Source organism: Schistocerca serialis, chromosome 8 (genome assembly GCF_023864345.2).
Source record: "Schistocerca serialis cubense isolate TAMUIC-IGC-003099 chromosome 8, iqSchSeri2.2, whole genome shotgun sequence".
Lineage (NCBI taxonomy): Eukaryota > Metazoa > Arthropoda > Insecta > Orthoptera > Acrididae > Schistocerca > Schistocerca serialis.
Genome location: NC_064645.1, coordinates 282,011,162 through 282,019,929, shown reverse-complemented (window position 1 = coordinate 282,019,929; position 8,768 = coordinate 282,011,162). Strand labels below are relative to the sequence as shown.

Here is an 8,768-nt window from a genome sequence, read left to right as displayed (position 1 = left end):
GTATAACAAAACTTCGACAATTGTCGATGACAATGTAATTCTGCCACACAAAACTAAAGCCAAGGAAGCTCAGTTGAACACAACGGATAGTGCCTTAAAAAGAGGTTGTAACAACAACAAAAGTTAAACAGGTGTAATGGTGTGTAATGTAATAAAATCATACACTAATTCGCAGTTACGAATATGGACAGCCATCAGCTGTAGAATGGAATGACGAGAATGAAAATTTGTGCCCGATCGGGACTTCAACCCTGATTCTCGCTTATACACTATCCTGTCCAAAGGAACTTTGCATCATAATTCGGAATAACATAGACTGTGCAATATCGTATAATAAAGTCAGGTGATACGCATTGAATTGCGTGAGGAAAGTGCGAGTTTTCTTTTGCGGGCAGGAAAAAATTTATTATGTCAACCTAAAGAATATAGAAAATTGGGAGACTGGAAATACGAAAAACCGATTTACTGAAAAAGATAAATATGTTTTAATTGAATACAAATTTTATTTTAGTGAGTCTTTTCTAAAAGTATTTGTCTGGAATGTAACCTTGCAAAAGATGGACGATAATCACTTCAGATAAGGAGAGAAGTTTCTGAAATGTGGTGCTATAGAATAATGCTAAATATTCGATGGGTAGATCACATAACTATGAGGAAGTGTCGAATCGAACTGGAGAGAAAAGAACTTACGGCGCAAATCGGCTATGCGAAGGGATCTGTTGATAGGACACATCCTGAGGCATCGAGACAACGACAGTATGCTACTGCTGAGAAGTGACCGGAGGGGGGGGGGGGAGGGGGCGGGGGATGGGGGGGAGACTACAAATTGACCACAGTACGCAGGTTCAAGTGTGGATGTAGGTTGCAGTAGTTATGAAGAAATGAATACTGCTGCATACCAAAGACTTGCGTCACGAGCTGTATCAAACTAGCCTTCGGACTGGAGACCACAACTACAAGCAGAAATCACTGTAAGAAAAAAATAGAAACTTAAGTCAAATATACGAATATGGATTGAGGAAGGAGGCATGCTAGGGTAGTCCGTACAGTTGTGCAAAGTCACTGTGCCAGGGTGGCGTAGTGGTTAGCTCATCTACCTAGTGAGCAGGAGACCCGGGTTCGAATCCCAGCCTTGGTACAAATTTTCATTCGTTGCTTCAGTCTGCATATATACATCATAGATGTTTGAGACTTGCTGAGATCTCTAGAACCATATGATTTCATTTAATTAAAATACAGGGAGGGTCAAATAAAAGTGGCACGGAGGAGTGGATACAATTGTACGTGAAGGCATGCATATAACCACACCCCGTGATGCGCATACCACGTGTGCGCCCGCCACATGATGCACACCGGTTCAGAGCATAGTGCGGGCTGTGTCAGTGCGAGAGGAGCAGTGCAAATGGGACGATGATACTCACAGTGGAGCAGCGGTTCGTGACAACAAAGTCGTGGAAACGGTGTGGTCAGTTGTTCACTGAGAATTTTAATAGTGTCAAAGTGCCATCAAAGAGTCACGCAACACTTAGTCCAAAAACGGCTGCAGACAAGATCTATTTTGAACGAGTCAAAAAACATTCCGAAAAGTGCCCGCATACCAGAAAATTTCGCTGCAGTTCACCAGAAAATGCATCAGATTTACACCAAGTCAACCCCAACGCATATCACGTCGACCATGCAGACGAATACTCCACCTGGACCTGCACATGCACCCCTACGTGTGCCTGTTGTTCATGCACTAAAACCAGCAAATGCTGCTCAGCGCCTCCAGTTTAGTGAGTGGATGTTCACTGAGGTAACAATGAATGGCTCGGACATGGATCAGTTCTTTATGTCGGATGAAGCCTGGTTTCACCTGAGTGGTTATGTCAACTTGCAGAATCATTGGTTGTTGACAGCAGAGAATCCGCATAACTTCCACGAAACACATTTTCAGAAAGTTGAGATTTGATATGGAGTATCTGCACGCCACATTATTGGTCCCATCTTCTTTCATCAGATGCTGACTTTGGGTGGTTACATTGCTATTATTTTGAAACTACGAGAGGCGTTTGAAAAGTCCGTGCAAAAATAAAAATTACTTACGTGTGTGGGGTAAATCTTTTTTATTTTTCGACATAGTCTCCTTTTAGACTTACACACTTCGTCCGACGCTGTTCTAATTTGTTGATCACTTCTGAATAATAGGAATTGTCCAAGTCTGCAAAATAGCTATTAGTTGCTGCAATCACCTCCTCATTTGAATAAAATCGGTGTCCCAGCAGCCATTTCCTCAAATTGGGGAACAAATAGTAGTCCGTGGGAGCCAAGTCTGGAGAATAGGGGGGGATGTGAAACGAGTTGTAATCCTATTTCCATTAATTTTGCGTCCACAACTGCTGAGGTATGTGTGCTGGTCCATTGTAGTGATGGAAAAGGACTTTCTGCTGTACAATCGCCGGCGTTTTCCTAGCCGCTCGGTTTTCAGACGGTCCAATAACGATGAATAATATTTTCCTGCAATAGTTTTACCCTTTTCCAGATAGTCGATGAGGATTATCACTTGCAAATCCCAAAAGACAGTCGCCATAAACTTTCCGGCCGAAGGAATGGTCTTCGCCTTTTTTGGTGCGAATTCTCCCTTGGTAACCCGTTGTTTAGATTGTTATTTGGTCTCACGAGTATAATAATGTATCCATGTTGCACCCATAGTGACGAAACGACGCTTAAAGTCCTGCGGATTCTTCCTGAACAGCTGCAAACCATCCTTGCAACACTTCACACGATTCTGTTTTTGGTCAAGCGTGAGCAATCGCCGAACCCGTCTTGCTGATAGCTTTCTCATGTCCAAATGTTTATGCAAAATATTATGTAACCTTTCATTCGAGATGCCCACAGCTCTAGCAATCTCAAAAACCTTAACTCTTCTGTCATCCGTCACCATATCATGGATTTTATCAATGATTTGTTGAGTCGTAACTTCCATAGGGTTCAAATGGTTCAAATGGCTCTTAGCACTATGGGACTTAACATCTATGGTCATCAGTCCCCTAGAACTTAGAACTACTTAAACCTAACTAACCTAAGGACAGCACACAACACCCAGCCATCACGAGGCAGAGAAAATCCCTGACCCCGCCGGGAATCGAACCCGGGAACCCGGGCGTGGGAAGCGAGAACGCTACCGCACGACCACGAGATGCGGGCTAAACTTCCATAGGGCGTCCAGAATGTTCAGCATCACTTGTGCTCATATAGCCACTCCGAAAATTTTGAAACCACTTATAAACTGTTCTAATCGAAGGTGCAGGGTCACCGTAATGTTTCTCAAGCTTCTCTTTAGTCACCTGAGGCGATTTGCCTTTCATAAAGTAATGTTTAATCACCACAAGAAATTCTTTTTCGTCCATTTTTTGACAATCACTCCACTTCCTTGATTCACACGAATGTCGAACACAAAGAAATAGACCAATGTGGCTGAAACTTGGTGTGCATTCTATCCAAAGATGCTACTAACTAAACATGACCTAGATACGTGCCGGTGGTGCCATCTCTCTGGCTTTGCACGGACTTTTCAAACGCCCCTAGTATTTGAGGCAGCATTAACGGAGATGGAAAGAACCTTCAGTTACGTCCAACACGATGGAGCAAATATCCTCGGAGCAAATGTACACAATCTTCACACCTGACAGAGTCGTTAGCAGAGGACAGACTAGTCGCGGCCCTGGCTGGCCACCCAGGTCAACTGATCTGTCAGTGTGCGATTACTTTGTGTGGAGAGCCCGCTAGTCTAAGACGTTTCGCAACCCCCATAGTCTTCAAGAACTGCAGCAGAACACTTCGGATGAGATTGCAGCAATTCCAGCAGTCCAGCTTAGATCTACCTTCAGTACTTTGCTGAACAGGAGCTAAAAGTGCCGAGAGACGAATGGTGGTCACTTTCAACATCTGCTATAGTCATCTTAGTACTGTATTTCCTTTCCCCTGCTGTGTTTCTTTGTACCTTCGAACTCTGTTCTCCGGGCCACTTTTCTTTGCTCCACCCTGTACAGTAATGGTCAGCAAGTTGTCCTGTTTTCACTGAGAAAGTGTACTATAACTGTAAAACTCCCGTGGTAGATATCATAGGGAGAGATAGCAACTATGATATGCAGATAACCAAACTGACAGTAGGCCTAGTCCTTTGTTGACTCTCAGAACTGTCTCGGAGCCAGTTTATTTTGCAGCCCCTGGACCGTGATCCTCCTGCGGGGCGATCTCTGTGGCGGCTGACGGCGTTCGCTCAGGACGAGGACGGCACTGGACTCGTCGGCTACACGGACGTCCACCTGCAGCTCACCGACGTCAACGACAACGCGCCAGCCTTCCCCGAAGACTGCTGCCGCGCAGAGGTCGTCGAGAACGCGCCAGCCGGTGAGCTGTTCACGTCACCTCCCTCAATACATTCAGTTGATGGTTGACCACTATCTTTAGTTATTCGATTACTGCATCTGTGGGAGTATCTCCCTCTGCTGCAGTCTTTCATTCACGACCACATCTATGCGTTCCCTCCTTGGCAACTATGGACGCCAGTGCTAGTTTCCGGGTGTCCACGGAATGGAGGGTATTTCTCAAGTCTACATCTACATCTACGTTATTACTCTGCTATTCACAATAAAGTGCCTGGCAGAGGGTTCAATGAACCACCTTCAAGCTCTCTCTACCGTTCCACTCTCGAACGGCACGCGGGAAAAACGAGCACTTAAATTTTTCTGTGCGAGCCCTGATTTCTCTTATTTTATGGTGATGATCATTTCTCCCTATGCAGGTGGGTGCCAACAGAATGTTTTCGCAATCAGAGGAGAAAACTGGTGATTGAAATTTCATGAGAAGATCCCGTCGCAACGAAAAAGTCTTGTTTTAATGATTGCCACTCCAATTCACGTATCATGTCTGTGACACTATCTCCCGTATTTAGCGATAATACAAAATGAGCTGCTCTTCTTTGTACTTTTTCGATGTCATCCGTCAGTCCCATCCGATGCCGATCCCACAACGCACAGCAATACTTCAGAATAGGACGGATAAGCGTGGTGTAAGCAATCTCTTTAGTAGAGCTGTTGTAGCTTCTAAGTGTTCTGCCAATGAATCGCAGTCTTTGGTTTCCTCTACCCACAATATTATGTATGTGATCGTTCCAATTTAGGTTATTTGTAATTGTAATTCCTAAGTATTTAGTTGAATTTACAGCCTTCAGATTCGTGTGACTTACCGCGTAATCGAAATTTAGCTGAATTCTTCTAGTACTCATGTGAATAACTTCACACTTTTCCTTATTCCGGGTCAACTGCCATACAGATATCTTATCTGAATCATTTTGCAAGTCGTTTGGATCATCGGATAACTTTGCAAGACGGTAAATGACAGCAGCATCTGCAAACAATCTAAGACGGCTACTCAGATTGTCTCCTATGTCGTTAAAATAGATCAAGAACAATTGAGAGCCTATAACACTTCCTTGGGGAACGCCGGATATTACTTCTGTTTTATTTGATGACTTTCCATCTGTTACTACGAACTGTGACCTTTCTGACAGAAAATTACGAATCCAGTCGCACAACTGAGGCGATACTCCGTAGGTCGAAAGCCTTCTGGAAATCTAAAATAATGGAATCAATTTGACATCCCCTGTCGATTACTTCATGAGTATAAAGAGCTAGGTGTGTTTCACAAGAACGATATTTTCTGAATCCCTGCTGACTATGTGTCAATAAATCGTTTTCTTCGAGGTACTTCATAATGTTCGAATACAGTATATGTTCCAAAACCCTACTGTAAATCGACGTTATTGATATAGGCCTTTAATTCAGCGGATTACTCCTACTTCCCTTTTTGGGTATTGATGTGACTTGAGCAATGAAATGATGGGTCGTTGTTTTCATTATCCTTCAAAATGAATTGCTGTCAGAAGCTTAATAAGGAGATTTTCTTGTAACGACAGGTGTTTTCCAGCACCTTTTGGAAATATAGTTTTGAATAACTCTAGCAAAAATCAGCTATTTGCTGAAGAGTGCTTTTAGCGGAAGCAGCAAATAGAAATGTCCGAATTCTGTTTCGGAGGCTGACTGCCTGGAAGAGCTGAATGTTAAGACAAATTTAGTGGCGCTGCTTGGAGCAAAATCGAGAGGTCAGTTACCAGTTCTCAGGGCAATAAGAATCAAGTCTTGGGGCCTGTGGAGTGGAGGTTATGTCTTCTGATGCGTGTATAAAATCAGGAATGAGAGACCCTAGTAAGCTATTCTGCAAGTATAGAAATCTACATGAACTCAAAAGTGTGTCCCTGCCCACAAGCGTAAAATTTGTCCGAGTAACTGTCTGTTGTTCTGGACGAGTGTTGCAGTTTAGTGATTGAGCACGTTCTCGTTGGGCAGACGCCTCTTATCAGGATAGCAGGTTGTGGAGCCATTAGCTAGATGGAGATGTTGTTTAATCTTTTCATTGCCAATTTTTTTCAGAGTTCAGGACGTTAACGTATGGTTATTTTAATTAATGTCGTAGTCAGAAGCAAAAGTATGAAAGAAGCGTCAATACATACGCGAAATTCATTGAGTCAAATTGTCTGAGAAGACACGACGACAACCCGTTTTGCACTTGTTCACTGGGTTGCCTATATGCAGGCACGAACGAATTCGGTGCGACGTTACGGGGAGTATTATTTGTCTTCATGTTCTGACACACCTGTCGTTTGGTGCAACTACTCCGTGGCGCGTATTACGAATCAAAACCTAGAGAGATCCTCTATGAACTGACTTCTGACATTTTTCTGTATGTCTTCTGGTCTTCAAGCAGTCATCTTACGAAACCCTGATGATCTATCATGGTTCAAATGGCTCTAAGCACTATGGGACTTAACATCTGAGGTCATCAATTCCCAAGACTTAGAACTATTTAAACCTAACTAACCTAAGGACATCACACATCCATGTCCGAGGCAGCATTCGAACTTGCGCCTGTAGCAGCAGCGCGGTTCCGGACTGAAGCGCCTAGAACCGCTCGGCCACAATGGCCGTCGATCTATCATGGAAAGTATACATACAAGTGGTAGTGAAAGGCTTAATAAGCTAGACAAACTTGGCGAGGTCTAACACACTGAGGTGACATACGTCATGGGACATCACGTAGACATGGCATAAAACGACAGTGCATTCGCGGAGTTGTCATTTGAACTCAGGTAATTTAGGTGAAACGGTTTCCTATGTGACTGTGGCGGCACGACGGATATTAACAGACTTCTAATGTGGAATTATAGTTGGAGCTAGGCGCACGGAACATCCCGTTTCGGAAATCGCCAGGGAATTCAATTTTTCGAGATCTACAGTGTCATGAGTGTGCCAAGAATACCAAACTTCAGGCACTACTTCTCACCAGAGGCAACTCAGTGGCTGACAGCCTTCGCTTAACGATCGAGAGCAGCAGGGTTGTGTAGAGCTGTCAGTGCTAACAAACAAGCAACACTGCATGAAATAACCTCAGAAGTTGGACGTGCGACGAACGTATGCTATAGGACAGTGCGGCGAAACCGAGCGAGGTGGCGCAGTGGTTAGCAAACTGGACTCGCATTCGGGAGGACGACGGTTCAATCCCGTCTCCGGCCATCCTGATTTAGGTTTTCCGTGATTTCCCTAAATCGCTTCAGGCAAATGCCGGGATGGTTCCTTTGAAAGGGCACGGCCGATTTCCTTCCTCATCCTTCCCTTACCCGAGCTTGCGCTCCGTCTCTAATGACCTCGTTGTCGACGGGACGTTAAACACTAATCTCCTCCTCCTCCTCCACAGTGCGGCGAAGTTTGGCATTAATGCGCTATGGCAGCAGATTACCGACGCAAGTGCCTTTGCCAACAGTATGACGTCGCCTGCACTGCCTCTCTCGGGCTTGTAGCCCTATGGGTTGGGCCCTACACGAATTCAAAGCCGTGGCCTGGTCAGATGAGTCTCAATTTCAGTTGGTAAGAGCTAAATGATAGGGTTCGAGTGTGGCGCAAACCCCACGAAGCCATGGACCTAAGGCACTGTGCAAGCTGGTGGTGGCTTCATAATGGTGTGTGCTGTGCGTACATGGAATGGGCTGCGTCCTCTGGTCCAACTGAACTGATCATTGATTGAAAATAGTTACGTTCGGCTGATTGGAGACCATTTGCCGCCATTCATGGACTTCTTGTTCCCAAACGACGGAATTTTTATTGATAACAATGCGCCATGTCACTGGGCCACAATTGTTCTATATTGGTTTGAACAAGATTCCGGACAAGTCGAGTGAATGATTTGGCTATCCATCGAACGTTTATAGGACATAATCGAGAGATCAGTCCGTGCACAAAATCCTGCCGTGGCGGCACTTTCGTAATTATGGACTGCTATACAGGTATCATGGCTCAATATTTCTGCAGGGGACTTCTAATGGTTTGTTAAGTCCATGCCACGTCGAGTTACTGCACTGCGCTGGGCAAAAGGAGGTCCGACACGGTATTAGGAGGTAACCCATGACGTCACCTCACTTTACATCTCAGTGCCAGTGAACGGGTTAATGAGCGAGACGCACTTGGCGAGTTCTAATAGAAGGCAATACATTTCGTTTGTTCCCGTTTCACCTTGTAAAAGTAGAGTTTTTGAGTGCTCCTTACACCTTTGTTTCCTTTAAACCGTTATACCGTTTAGTTTATGGAGGATGTTATTGGCGAGAGTTGGTAGGAACCAATTAGGGACAGCGTAGTGACAGTTGTGGGTGCTAGTTTTCCAATATAACCGTCGGA

At 44.6% G+C, this 8,768-nt stretch overlaps 1 non-coding gene across 1 annotated transcript; it reads left to right on the top strand.

Moving 5' to 3' along the window:
• The first annotated feature begins 1,066 nt into the window (after window positions 1–1,066).
• Trnat-agu (transfer RNA threonine (anticodon AGU)) lies at window positions 1,067–1,138 on the top strand. The gene has a single exon. It is a non-coding gene; the product is annotated as a tRNA-Thr (tRNA).
• Window positions 1,139–8,768: the final 7,630 nt, after the last annotated feature.